Source organism: Mycteria americana, chromosome 5, assembly GCF_035582795.1.
Source record: "Mycteria americana isolate JAX WOST 10 ecotype Jacksonville Zoo and Gardens chromosome 5, USCA_MyAme_1.0, whole genome shotgun sequence".
In the NCBI taxonomy this organism is placed as follows: Eukaryota; Metazoa; Chordata; class Aves; order Ciconiiformes; family Ciconiidae; genus Mycteria; species Mycteria americana.
The window spans coordinates 6,107,037-6,122,249 of NC_134369.1; the positions used below are offsets into that span (position 1 = coordinate 6,107,037).

Here is a 15,213-nt window from a genome sequence, read left to right on the forward strand (position 1 = left end):
CGAAAGCTTAAAAATACTCCCAAGCTGCATGTAAAACAAATGGGATTTTTAAATGCTGAGTTGACATCCCTTCCCACCACGCTTCTGAATGAGATATAAAACTGAGGTCCTGACCACATTCAGTCATTTAACAGATCCCATGGCACTTTTTTCAAGAGTAGAGGTGAAAGCTGCAATGTCATGGCTTAATTTCAATCGGATAATTACATTCTCCCTACTTAAAAATTCCTCACTGGTTCCTGTTAGAAAAGATATTCCTCATTTTTCTCCAAAACTGTTGTGTTGTGCATCACTAAAAGGCTTTTGCCCTTTGCCCCAGTAGAAATGCTTGTTCCTGGACATTTCAGTAATGAGTGAAGCAATCATTATGTATCTAATTTGCAATAAAATTTCCTAAAGCTTCTCAAATGCCACAGGAATTGTGGAAATATAGCAGATACTCTCCTCTGCCCCTTACAGACCATACAGTGCACCTCATTGTCCCATGTTTTGGAAGAGTGATTAGGAAGTGTAAGCATAGAAGCAGCAGATGAAACATATTTATTATAAAATATTCCTGGCGTTATATCTAGCTTGTGGGTGGCATTTGTTGCTCAGGCGTGTGCACAACAGCTACACATGCTTATAGTATAAACTAATTAGGATTACAGGGCTAAAGCTAGTAAAATTATCTTTTTTTTTTTTTTAATCCCACCTGACAACACTCTTCTAAATATGTTGACACTGTATCTCATGCAGGTGAAGCACAATTCTGCTGAAGGTTCCCGAGAGCTTTGTGAACATGATTTCAATGAAAACATAATTTAGCTGAAGCCTGAGGACTGTGGGGACCCCTGGTGCAACAAGAATACCAAAGCATTTCTAAATGGGGCTACACTGTGTGAAGAAGACACTTTGTGAGCTGAGAAAATGAGTTGTGGAGATTTAATCTGGTGCCTTGCCTTTGCCTGAGTAAGGAGGTAACTTGAAAAAGTTGGGGGTTATGCATGCTGTTTAGGTTTTGAATCATCCTGTGTGAAGTTTAGCAGCATTAGGAACAAAGCTATTTTAAGGTTAGTAGTCTCTCAACTGAAACATCTAAAGTGTGGTTGCATGTTCTAGTTTGAGCTCTTCTAAGAGCTCACCAAGATGGATAAAGCCTGTTTTCCTCCCTCCTCTATAACTCTGGGTCCAGGCATGTGTTTCTGCTACTTACCTTGTAGGGGCTGTGGCACTTGTCTGACCAACCTTATTTTTTACGTGCAGAAAGGCCATATGGGGCTGGACCCTCTAGCCCCAGACTCTGCCTCTGATGGTGGGGAAAAGTGAATGCTCAAGGAGTGAGAGATAAATCAGATAGTTATACCTCTCCCAAACATCCTCCAGCAAGTTGTGAGTCCAAGACTTTCTAAGCCAGAAGAGGCATCTAGGTATGCGATAACCCTCAATGGATTTGTCAGCAGAGAAGTTGTCAGGGAAGACTCACCCAGCCCTTCCTTGAATGCTTATAGGCTTTTATCACTCACAGCACCCCATGGACAGGAGCCACCATGTAGCTGTGTACTGTGCGATGAACCACCTCCTTCTGTTTGCTTTCAACCTGCCAGGTGGTGGAAACCAGGTAATACCCTCTCCTTCTTCTACTGGAGAAGGCAGTGAACAGTTGATCTGCCATCCTCTCTCCGACACTCATGTCTTCAGCCAGGTCTGTCTTATCTCCCTCTGCTCACCTGTTTTCCAGGCTGAAAACTCCTAACCTTAGTCGTTCTTTGGACACAAGTTGTTCTTCATCTACAATCATCCTTGTTGCTCTTCTCTGAACCTTTTTTAGATCTGCTTGGTCATTTTTGAGATGGGAAAGCCAAACCACATTATTCAGTGGTCCAAAGTTCTCTCTTTTGTTCTCTTTTCTTTCCTTGTAGTTTCTAAGACTTTATTTGCACTTTGACTGCTATTGAGCTCTGTGCTGATGTTTCCTGGAGTTATCTATCATAATCCCAAGATTGCTTTCCTGGTAAAGGTCAACTCAAAACCCATTATTTTCTTTCTGAAGTTAGGATTGCTTTTTACTGCCTGTGCCGTATATTATTCTACACTGAATTTTGTCTGCCTTTTGACACAAAGCTGCTCAGTGTCATGAGGTCTTTCTAGAATTCTTTGCAGTCAGTTCTTATTTTTTCTACTCTGAATAACTTTCTAGCATCAACAGATTTTTCCACCTTGCTATTCATTGCATTCTTATGATATTACAGATATGCTAAACATCAGAGATCTCGATGCAGAATACTGTGAAACACCACTGGAGATCACTCTCAATTGAGAAAATTATCCTATTCTCAGTTGCCTACCTGTTCACCAATTATTTTACCTATTTTCCTTTTTATGCAAGGGTTGCTTAAGTATCTTCAGAATTTATAGTAAGGGGCTTGGTTGGCAGTCGTTTGGAAGTGTAAATGGATTGTATCAACTGGATCTGCCCGTGTAAAGACCTTATGACTCCTTAGAAATGCATCAGGTTTGTGAAGCTTGGCTTTTCCTACAAGTGCTGATAACACTTATCCAAGTGCTTCAGTTCATCATACACATTCAAGAATAAAATGGTAAAAAAGAGAGCCAAGAAAGTAAATCAGTAGCGTTTTGCTGTGTTAGCAAGTTGAACTGACTTATCTCCTAATCAGATGAGCCCTGAGCATGGTGCTGGTGGGTCTGTGTGACCTCTCCTTTTAGCAGCAGCAAGCCAGTGCTTTGGTCAGGACATGAAACCAGCTGTGTGGTGGTGACGTGACTCTCATGGGCACCAGCTGTGGCTTCTTCCTCAGCAGATGGGCATGGTGGCTGCTGGACTGGGCCAGTGTGCTGCCTCTAGGGCCAGCACTTCTCACCATCCTTTTCTGATAGAAGGGGAACAAGGCAGTTGATTTTTTTTTTTTAATTTTTTTTTCCAGAAATAACAGCCAATGTTTTAGCACGTAAATGAATAATGTAAGTGCTCTCAAAATTATGCCATTTTCCAAACATGGAAATACAAGTCTGAGGGGTTTTTCCATGCCTGTTCAGGGAAACTGCTGGGGCTGAGAAACATTTTGTGGCTCGAGTGTGCAACATTCTGTGTGCACAAGTTCTCGCAGGTGTGAGGTCCCAGGTGTTCTCCTCCCACCCAGCTTTCCTTGTCATTGGCAGAAGTGGGGAAGAGAGCTACGGATTCACAGGTCCCTTTTAAACAAGGCCGAGGCATTGTGTTGGTCTGTTGTGGGACAACATGCTTTAAATATCCTCTTTTAAGGAGCAGTCCCTGTAAGACCCTGGTAAGGGTTAAGTTCTTTGACTGGAGTAATGGAGTTTCTAGGCGTACCCCAAAGACTCCCTTTAACTGCTCTGACAGATCCAGTTATTTAAGGCTACTTAAAACTTCTAATTGAATTTTCAAAGCAAAAATGATTTAATTGTATTTTAAAGCCTTCAAAAGAAAAAAAAGGAATACATTAAATTGTTTTTAAAATTGATTCATAACTATGTAACTGCAATAACATATCGTGTAAGTTCTGTCACTATTAAAATATACAGGAAAAAAAAGAGAGAGGTCATCTTTGCTTACTCAAATGTCCTACTGAATTCAAAACAACAAATTAAAATGTAAATTGAAGTCTCTCTTTTAATTCTTGCAGATGCAGAAAGACTGTGAAGATAAACTTCAAAGGTTGTGATGGCTGTCTCATTTTCTCCTAGGGAACTTATGAACACCATTATAACGTGTGAGTGTAAGATAAAAAATATCTATTGGCTTCACTAGGCTATTTTACTTCAATTTTTGCTTAAAATCAAACACCTAAGTTAAGTAAATTTAGAGAACTTGAAAGTCTTCCAACTGCTATAGTGTTCAAAGAGTAGGTTGGGGATGCTTAGTAGATGGAGCCAAATTATTTTTACCCAGTAAGTTAACTAATTGAAATCTAAGAGTACTCCATTACTTTGTGTGCTGGTTTTGGCTGGGATAGAGTAAAATTTTCTTTTTCACTCTTGCCAGCTGGGGTTAAACCACAACACTTTGTGATTATTTTTTACAAGGAAATGGAAAATGCATTTGTAGTTGCCTGTATTTTGAATACAGCAAAAATCCTTTCATTTGAGTCCAGCTGATAGTGGTTATCCATGAATCAGAATTCTCCTATGCAATTGTTAATGTCTGTTTTGCAAGCTGTATTCAGACTTGCTGGAGAAAAGCTAAGTAAAAATAAATACATTCCACAGAAGCAATCTTCTTTATTTCTAGCTCTTTATTTAAAGATGATGTATTTTGATTGATACACCGGACAAGATGCACTTGCTCATCCTTGTATCTGTGTTTCAGTTTCTACATTACAGGTTGCAACTTCATTCCTTTGAACAGAGAAAAAAAATGTGTATTTTCCCCTTTTGAAAAAATTTGCACCATGCAAGTCTCTGAATAAATTTTTTAATTGTTTTTTTTTTCTAAACTGTTGAGTGAACTTAAATTAAGATCGTTACAAATAAATAAACATGCAGAAGAAGGTACTTTAATTTTTTAAAACGGAACTTATTTAATGGAAAGAAGGTAATTCTTTAAACTTTCTATAAAGGCAAAACATATGGTAATTTAATATGTAGGCGGGTTATGAAAGCAAACATATTTAGACACAAATATTTAAACCAAAATATTGGCTGTTGTCTTCTCATTTGTCTTTTTTCTTAAAACAGTTTGCCCTTATTGAATATGGTCAGAATGTCCCAAAAGGTGGCATGCGACAGGGAAGGTGGCCTCCCTCTGTCCCCTCTGGCATACTGGAATAGATAGGCTGGCTATATGCCACATCTGGTTGCCTTCTCCTACTATTTCATTTAAGTATCTAATATGAAAAATGCTCAGTATCTGCTGGGCCTTTTGTTTAAAAAAGAGAATGGAAAGCTATGTATAAGCACTGAATTCAGCAAGACAGAAGACACCTTGCAGCCCCCCGAGATGCAGAGCACCTTGCCAAACAGCTTTACCAGCCATCCTGCTGGTAAAATCATCCTGAAAAGGTGAGCCACTGCTAGGCTGAGTAATGTACTTGGGTTATTTATGAGGTGTGGGAAAGAAATGGCATCTCTGAGACGCTGCTGAGGTTTTACACACCTTCCACTTTTGAAGTGATCAGACCTGCCAAAAGACATAAACCTTCATTTGTCTCAGGCCTTCCTTTGTGTTCAGATGTGAAGTTTCTTTCTCTCATGATGTAACAGCACAAACCTGCTGTATTTTCCTCAGTCCCTTTCAGGGAAATTGACTTTTTCCACATCACTGTCTTGATAGGAAGTTATCTCCTCCTGTGACTACCTACTTTGTTCGCTGATTTGTCTAGAGACCACGGCAGAGCCCAGAATTTCAGCCTGCCCCTTAGACAGTTGGGCTGATGCAAGGGTTGACAGACCCATCTGAAATACAACAATTAGATAGCATGTCAATAAACAATAGTTTGGGGTTTTTTTCCTGTCCTGCTGTCCCTTACAATATATTCTGGATGATGTGCTTTGCCTGTAACATTGGCAACTGTTAATAACTTCTGGGAGGAACCCATCATTCAATGTGCAAAAACTCATTCTTGACCACAAAACAGCAGGCACGTTGAAGCTGCTAGTACGTGTGCAGTTATTGGTAGCAGGCTGTGATTTCTTTTTGTTTGCAATAGTTTTGGATTTGCATAGATCCCTGTAATATTAGGCAGACTGATTAAATAAAAATCTTCTATCTACTTTAAATGGAATGAATAGTATGGACCTCTCACTGCTTTGTAGGTTTTCTGGTTTTCCCTCTGGAAAGTCTAGCAGAAGTCATGAAACTCTGCATTTTAATAGTTCCATGGCCTACACATGTGGGTCTTGATGGATTTAACGTTGGCTTTGGAGTCAATGAGAACACTAGACAAAGCTAACAGTGCCTGTGTTCACTCTTTTGTCACATCAAACCTAAGCTGGTGTGTGACACTCAATTTCTACGTTGTACTTTCCAATAGCATAACAATAGATGACATGCCGGTGTGCCATAGTAAACAAGAAGCATTGACATCTCTTGGTGTTTTAGAATATTTTTGCATTAATAATGTGGGTTTTTTACAATCTTCCAACTGATTTTGCTGGAGATAATGAGGACTTGTCATAGTACCTGTCTTCTGTTGCACTTCATCCGTGCTGCTGGAATCCAGCTGGAATGAAGTTTGTTGTTCCCCTTCACGACCTAGTAAGGGGAGGGGTGGTTTTTCCTCAAGTTCATGTACTTTAACTCATTAGATTTACTTGAGTCATACCGTAAGTGTTTTTCTCTTGATTAGATGCCCCTGTCATCTAAACAAAGTTGTGTGGAGCTACTTTTTCTTCCTCAGGCAGTTGCAGCACTGGGACATAAGGTTAGTCCCCTGCTCAAATCCTGTCTGTTATTGTACTTTGCTTCCATCTTTCTTGTGTTCTCTGCATCATTGGCACCAGAATGCCTACGTTTTGTTTCATCTCTCAATGGCTGGCTTACCAGCTTTTTTTCTGCCAAGCCTGTCAATGTTTAAGAGGCATTTGGACAATGCCCTTAATAACATGCTTCAACTTGGTCAGCCCTGAATTGGTCAGGCAGTTGGACTAGGTGATTGTTGTAGGTTCCTTCCAACTGAACTATGCTATTCTGTTGTATTTTCTGCTCATGCCGATGAGAGGTCTCTTTCTCGGCAGTTCCACTTGTAAGGTGGGATCCTGCGTTTTATGGATGGTCCCTCCTCTGCTTGGAGCATCCCTAGTTCTGCAGGACTGCACTCAGGTGTCAGATGCCTCGTACCTGTGACACCGCGGTAACAGCATTTGTTTCGTTTTCAGTTCCTTTGTTTCAAGTAACATTCCCCACCCTGTACCATGCATGTTTAAAATTATGTCTGCAGACGTATCCTGTCACAATTTTAATCAGATTTCTTTCTTTTCTCTCTCAGCATTTGGGGTGGATTTTTTTTTTTTTGTATTAGTCTGGCAGCGGAGGGAATGTCCACACTGCACAGTGCAACATGTCACAGATTACGATGTGATTCTGTTTGTAGCACTAATTAAATCACCGTGGAACTGGAATTAGTTCAGTGCTGCATTCAAACTAACTAGTTGTGCTGAGAATCAAGAGTTGTTATTTTTAGGACAGAAATGACAGTACCCTACCTATAGTTTCTTTTCCCTGCATAGAATATGGGTTATGTTCTCCCTGCTGCCAAAAGCCAGCACAAAATTTATGTACATCTGTACTTGCAGGCTTGAGACTTAGCTGACACGTGGAGCTTACATTCACTTTCTGAAAAGGGATTAAATTCCTCTCATGGACTAATGTTTCAGGGTAAATAAGCAGATTGTATAAAGATTGTCACTTCAAATGAAAAGTTATTACAGTGTCTGGACTAAATAACACTGCCGAGGATGCGCTGAGCATCAAATTTTCTCTTATTAAAACTAAATCACAATTTTCATATTTTAGAAAGAGTTCATTAAAACTTATCTTATCTACTTAATTAAAGGCAAGTGTCCCTATATAGAGACAGACAAACAAATTAACATAATATGCCTCAGCTTCTCCTGAGGAATGTAATATTCTTATCTTTAGAACTCTAATTGCTACAGTTAGGATTTTGTTAAAAATGAATTGATTTTTGCTAAGAGTACAGGTTTGACAGATGCAGAAAACATGAGTGACTACAACAGCCTTCTGATATGCAGATGAAACAAGGTATTTAAATGTTAATATAGTTGTTTTTTCTAATAAGAGGAAAAATATGAGTTTAGCAAATTAATCCCAGTGCATTGATGTCTTTCATGGGATTGTAGTGCTTTGTTAATCTATCCTATTACAGAAATATTCAAAGTAAAAGCTATTTCTGTCATAGTAAACTGTAGCAACATGTGTAATAACAGGGAAGATTAGTTCCTGCCTACACAATTAGGCAATGTATTGACTTAATACAGTTCATGCACATACATAATAAATGGAAGTTTATTATAATATGCATGCAGCCATCTTGAATACACTGATTAGCAACATAATACAGTCAAACATAATCATATATATTTGTATTTTGTCAAGTGCAAATTAAGTCAATGTATCCCAATGTTCTGTATTAGCTGTGTTAAGCAGACAAGCTGCATGGAGAAGAAAGAACCAACTGGTATTTATTTCAGTAAATCCTTCCTTACGTTGACAAGTAAATATTCCACGGGCTACAGATCTCCTTGAGAAGAAGCAGGGCGCGTACCAGAACAGAAAGCAGTGTATTAATGGGATATATTAGCAATTTAGAAAATAATCTGTAGCAATCAGCAAGGCTCAAGTAACCGTTGAAATGTTTTTTCCTGGGTCGCTGGTGGGAAGCCATGTCTGTTGGGATGTGGAGCAAGAGCAGCCTTGCAAACAACTGGGAAACACGGTGTACCTAGACCTTCTCACAGAGTATTTAGCCTTGGTTTGTGCAGGCTTCCAGGAGTTCTCACCTCCATTTTACTGGGCAGTGAAGGAATGGCCTGAGTCTTTTAGCCAGAGAAGTGCTAGAGAGATGAGATCCCTTGCTCCTGGGAGGCATACGTCCCCATGGATGGCTTGCTTTGTTCTGATTCAGGGAGTTTATAACCTTACCTCACTGATCTCGGTGTCATTTACTTGTCCCAGGCACTTAATGAAGACATCAGCATAATTGAGAAATCTATTTAACATGGCCCACCAGCCAGGTTCCTTGCTAGTGGTATCGATGTCCCTCAGCTAGACCTCTTTTACATGCCGTAGATGTGAGAAGAGCTGATCCAGGATTTCCCATCCTTGCTGGGTGTGCCAACGGGCTGTGAATAGCTTCTCTAGATCACGACACCAGTGTGGCTGAGGGGTCTCCTTGATCTTAAAGGTATTTTGCGCTCTTTATTTCTTGAAATAAAAAAAAAATGCAAAAAACAAAACCCAAAACCCCCAAACCCTTAAACTGCAAATACAAGTAATGGGTCTGTAGGAAGAGACATCTCTATTACCTGGAAGATGTTTCCAGGTAATTTGGAATTTGCCTCTAATGAGCTTGGAGCAATTGACCTGTCAGTGTAATTCCCTTCATCATGACTTGACTATTAAATTCACTTTACTAGGACCATCTTCTGTGTAGCAGTGTCTAACACCGCGTTTATCAATCATACTATAACATCTAGTAATACATTGATTTTTGTTAAGCAGCAAATAGATTTTTGTTTGGTATCACAAACATGACGTTAACGCATTAACTCAGATAACGGTTCAGCATGAACGACCGTTGTTGATGGTGCTGTTTTGGATTTGTGACCAAAACAGTGTTAACGCAACATGGTTTAGTTATTGCTGAGCAGTGCTTACACATCAAGGGCTTTGCCATTTCTCACGCTGCTCCACCAGCGAGTGGGCTGGGGGTGCACAAGAAGCTGGGAGGGGGTGCAGCCGGGACAGCTGACCCCAACTGACCAAAGGGACATTCCACACCATAGGACATCGTGCTCGGCAATAAAAGCTGGGGGAAGGAGGGACGTTCAGAGTTCGTCTTCCCATATAACTGTTATGGGAGATGAAGCCCTGCCTTCCTGGAAAAGACTAAGCACGTGTATGTGTGTGTGTGTGTGTATCTATATATCTATATATAAAAAATGAGTTTAAAAAGAGGGATAGACATATTATGGAGCCCCTAATGAAAACTTCCAGCGGTAGCAAATACATGACTACGCTTTCTTTTGCACTGAAATTCAAGTATTATGCATACTCAAACATTACCCACCAATTAAAAGGCAATTTGAGAGAAGTAACAGCATCCTCAGTGTCCAGGGAGCCAAGGTTCACGGTCATAACTGACGGGCTTCCCTGACTGCAGCTTCAGAGCTAGGCATCTCAGTGACACATAATTTACAAGATAGAACGGTGTTATATGTGTTATGTAAATGACTCTAAATTATTATTCTGCCATCAATAATACAGCAATTTTAGGAACTCCTAATTTACCCAGTAGGAGAGGGGTTTATGTGGCTTATGGAAATGAATGAGCTACACATGCTTCTCTGGCTTAAAACAGAGAGCTTTGGACTCTGTGATAAGCCTATAATATTCATATGTCACAAAGGATTTTTCTAAACAGTAAAGTATCTGCCCTTGGTATTAAAGATAAGGGGAGTCCCACTCGAGAAAAAGAGGGACAACCGTTCTGGTTTGTTGCTGCTTTTACATTGTGCAGTCATCTTGTTTTGAATCTTCCCTAAAAATAACCCAATTCTGTCAATCTAGGCAGTATATTCATTTTGTGTGTAGAAGCTACGTTCATATAATATAAATGCTATAAATGCTTTTTTTCTGTTAAAAAGGAATGTTAAAATATGAGGGCTAGATCTTTCAACTTGGTATAAAGCAACAAAATCTGTTCACTCCAGGTAAAAGCAACCTGATCTACAACAACTGAGGATCTGGTTTTTTACATAAATGCAAAATAAAGGCTCATGAACTACTTTAGACTTCTAATGAGAAAATAAAATTAATTAGAATGGTATTGAGTGACATCCCTTAAAAATGTTTTAAATTTAAAGTTCTTAAAAATCATTGACTATCCTTGAATGCAACCATGGATCCTGAAAAATGCCAAGCTTCAGGAAAAAAAAATCAAAAAACTGTGATATATGTCATGTGTGCTTTTTCGTTAGTAGAAAATGTGTTCCTTCTTACATAAAAAATAAATAAAAAAGGAATAAAGTTAATAATGTAAGAAAAAAATCAATGTTTAATTTAGTAAGGAGTAACTCAAAGTATACTTGAGATGCTTATGGAAATTATCTGCAGTTTGGACTCAGGGAAACAAGGTCACAAATCTCTTTATTATAGACTAGTTATAAGGTAACATAATTTATTGCTTAAAGAAAAGCTACAAAACCAGTCTTTAATACCTTTGTAGTGTTGCTTGTTCCTTATGGCAGAAGCCAGGAAAACTACAAAAGTGAAAAAAAGTGAAGGGAAATAAGGGGATGAAAATATTAAAAAAAATATTACTGTAAAAAAATATTACTGGATCATGATAGTTAAGCACTTAAAATGGGTGAAAGTGAACTAATGTTTTGTGTGGGTGTCATTATTACAAATTTTTTATTAAATGCTGTGCAGAAGTAATATCTGAAAAAAAGAATGAATACATTTAATAGATACTTTTCATTTAAAAAATATAGAAAACCCAGCCTCTTATTTTTCCACAATAGGCCTGAAATATTTCTTCTCTCTTATATGTAAAGATGTTTCCAAGGTGTGGATGTTCCTCCCTACACATGTTCTTTTCCCATTTTTCTAATATTACCAAAGAAAAATGGGAATGAGGCAGAGCAGGAATAAAAAGGAAGGAAATTATAGAAAGATAGGTAATTTCAGTTTGGGAGGCTTTTATAAAATTAAAAAAGTGGGAATTTTTTGTTAATGTAATTTCCAAAAAACATAGTATTAGTCATCACTAAATGCAAAGAGACAATTTTGCCAGGGATGCAATACAAGAAATTATCAGTGAAACACTTCACCTTTGTTTTCCCATGGTAGTGTCAGGTTATTTAGGATAGGGTATGTCCTTTATCCCTGAATTTAAAGAGGAAAAAACCAAGCAAATATTGACCCCAGCTGACCTTGCCTATTGTCTATTGTGTACCATTACTCTAACAGTGACATCAAGCAGCATAAAATTAGGAAACACATATTGATCTCAATGGTGACCGAAAAGTGACGCGTGCAATGGTATCTCACTGTACCTCAAAGAGGACGAGGGCAATTTTACTGTGTCACTGTTACTTTTTGTTTGATTTTTCTGTCCAGAAAGTACTCCAAATCCTGAACAATTTCCGTGGGAGAAGGTAAGGTTTGCGTAATGTGCCATGCTAGCATAACAAGAAAGTGAAGTTCTGAATTTACCTGCTCTCCCTTCTCCTACCAAGGAGACTCCACTTTGATTGTTTTTTTAAGAAAGGAAAGGTACAGATGGCTACAGAGGAGAGTTACAGGATTTCGGTTTTGCAATGTGCTTGCATTACTGGACTACCTTATTTGAGTCCAGCATAACATGTATGATTGTAAATCATACAGCAAAGTATTGCCTGCCAAAGTTCCAAACACTTCATGGAAAATAAGCAGGATGTAAGAATGAGGAGGAATTAGTGGATGATTAATGAATCAGTGTTCAGCCAGAATAGTCCGTAAAAGCATGGACGGGTTAATAAAAGCTTTCTTCTTACTTCTATGTAGTTAACATAACTCTACTTAGTAGCATACTCAAGTGGACAACTGGAGTTACTAAAATAATGAATAGAGTCAACATTAAAGTTTTTGGAGAGAACAATGAGGAAAATAAAGACGGAGAAGTTCACTGGGTTATGCATTATTGCTCTCTACAGGGCCATGATTAATTCATTCTCTGTTCCAGAGATTTCCTTGATCTATTGTCAAATGTAGTGTTCATTGAACACAATTATTCTTAAACCTGGATCAAAATTATGGCAGTGCTCATACTGTAATCTATATTTAAGGGACTGAGGTCAGTATTTGATGGTGCCTCAGCTTATTGCTAGTTGCTGTTCTACAGCAGCTCCGGGGCAGAGTATTTGGCAGCTCTTTTCCAGTTGTCTGGTAACACACGCTGTTAGAGCTCCTACCCATAGATAATGTCATAAAGATACAGACACGTTAGTATCTCTGTCTCCTGCAAATTCTGTTCAGTAAATGCTAGCTGGTTGTGTGTGCAATACACAAATGTCGAATGCAGCTGACGGAAGGAGACACTAACAATAACCACGTTTACACTGGAATGGCGATATGAAAGAACATTTTTTGATCAATTTATTTTGCTGAAAGAGTAATCACATAAAATAATTGCAGACCATACTATCCATTTTGTGTTTCTTTGAGGAACACAATGACATTGTTATAAAAACATGAATATATTAGATATTAAAACCGGATTGTTATAAAAACATGAATATATTAGATATTAAAACTGGTTTTTATCCCTAAGTTCTAGTGAACTTTAATACAGCCTTGAAGTAATAATAATAAAAATTTTCTCTATGAAGTTACATAGCAGTACAAGTCTGTGCAAAACACCTCCAGCAAAATATACAACTTAAAAGTTCGAATCCTCTTTCCCTCCAACAATCTTCCAGGTGGTGTCTAGGAAATAAGAGGACTTCAGCATCTGAATTTGATCCGGGTTTGATTCTGAGTCTCCAGCAGCCCTGGAAGCAGTCTTTTCTAAAGTAGCTTAATTCAATGAGCTAAATAGCAGCATGATCACTGCATCCTGTCGGTGTGAAACCTGCGGTAAAAACACTTCAAAACAGGCTGGTTTGTACAGAGTCAGTAGTGCCTTGAGTTTTGATTTTGTGGGAGACGTAGAAGTCAGTTCTGGAGCGCTCAGTTTGCTGCCATGCTGTAAGTACCTGATTTGCTGCTGATAATCGCTTTCCTCTTCATTAATTACAGCTCTGTTTTTCTATTGACACTTCATGTAGCCAGTGCTAGATATTCCAGTATCAATGAATTTGGTTACACTATACAAGATAATGGGTCAAAATAACACGATATCAACTCCTCTATGAAAGAACGTGAACACCTGCATTAGTATTTTATGTTCTAGCAGCTTGCTGCTTTCTTCATGACAGTGTATTTATTCTATCTTGGTTTCTAGCTCCAAGCATGATGAATGCATATATTCTTAATTTCTCATAGGGAGGGTGGCAAGCACTGTAATAGATAACTTTAAAGCATAATGAAAAGAAAAATGCAATGAGCCATATTTAGGGCTCTCACCATTTTTTTCCTCATCATTTTGACTGATGAAAATGGAGCAGTATGATCTATGCGAATGTGTAATCCTTTTCTTACTTGGGAGGCTTCAAATGCTGCCTTGCTGGGCTTTTGAAACGGCACGATTATGACTGAATTGCACATTGCCAAGAAGAATTCCATTTTTCTAAGAACAGAGTAAAGTAAAATTATCAAGATTATAAAGAAGTAATGGTTTATTCGAGCCAGCAAAGAGACGGCTACAAACTGACCATTTTATCAGGTATTTTTCTCATCGCTACATGCAGTTTAACATTTGCACATTCCTATTAACTTTCCAATTTGTTTCTGAAGATGGTATTATGCATGGTCTAGTAGAAATAAGCTTCATTTTTCCAGGAAGACTGGTAGAGAAAATTGATGGGCAGACATCAGCTAGTGTTTTGAACGTTTAGATCAGTATTTTCATTTAGGGAGTAGGGAAAATTTAATTCAAAAATGTTATAGCTCTAGACCCTTAAAACTGAACTTGTCTTGAAGAGGCTTCAAGTATTTTAGGTAAACTGTACTAACCCAACTAAAATCAGAAATAAAATGATCTTCTAAAGAAAAGAAGAGTGTTAAGCCGACATATTACTTTGCAAGCTATATTGTTTAAAAATCATCAAAAGTAATCTTTCCAACAACCAGCTTTAGTTTTCTGGATAAAATAATACAATTTTCCCCCTTTTAAATGGCCGTGGTGCAATTTTAGACACATTCAATAACAACAAAATGGACATAGGCAGTATGGAAATACAGGCAAATAAAAAAATAGTTGTATCAGCTCTATTTATTCATGCGGCAGAATTCCTCACTGCACAAGGAGCCCAGCTGACTTCGCAGCAAGCTGCTATTTAACACAGACCCAATAACAAAGGTACTGCTGAAGGTGCAACAGCAAGGTTGGTTTCTAAAACCATTTTTGGAAAAAGGTATACTTAAGTTTTCAGAGTGATTAACTATTCTAGCTGTGTAATGCTTTCTGAAATTAATGTCCTCTTGAGGAGAATCACCTTGAAAAATTGAGGCTTAGCACTTAATTTTATCAGAAAAACACTTTCAGTGCCTGAAAATACTCTGGATATGGGAAGATGTAGGTTGGCTGACTGGTTTTGTGGCCTCTCATGGAGAAAAACCTAACAGCTTCCAGTAGCTTGGGAGTATGGACGAGCAAACGAAGGTATGGTGGAGTCAGAAGGTGACAGCGCTGCCTCTGGCAGTAATGACACCGGTTAACTGGGCACCATTAGGCCAAAGCTTGAAAATGTGGGAGTGACAATAGAGGTGAACAGCACCTGCTGCTGATGAGTCCAGGATCTGCTTGTCCAAGTACGGTTTCTTCATTACCTGGAAGAGATGAGTGGTGGCTTAGTGGAAAGGCAGCTGAC

General features: G+C 38.5%; 1 long non-coding RNA gene across 1 annotated transcript in view; it reads left to right on the forward strand.

Moving 5' to 3' along the window:
* The first annotated feature begins 4,992 nt into the window (after positions 1 to 4,992).
* LOC142409665 (uncharacterized) overlaps positions 4,993 to 15,213 on the forward strand; it is a 63,250-nt gene continuing 53,029 nt past the window's right edge. Inside the window, exon 1 of the long non-coding RNA XR_012775731.1 lies at positions 4,993 to 5,019. This is a non-coding gene — a long non-coding RNA (uncharacterized LOC142409665). The remainder of the gene's footprint in view (positions 5,020 to 15,213) is intronic.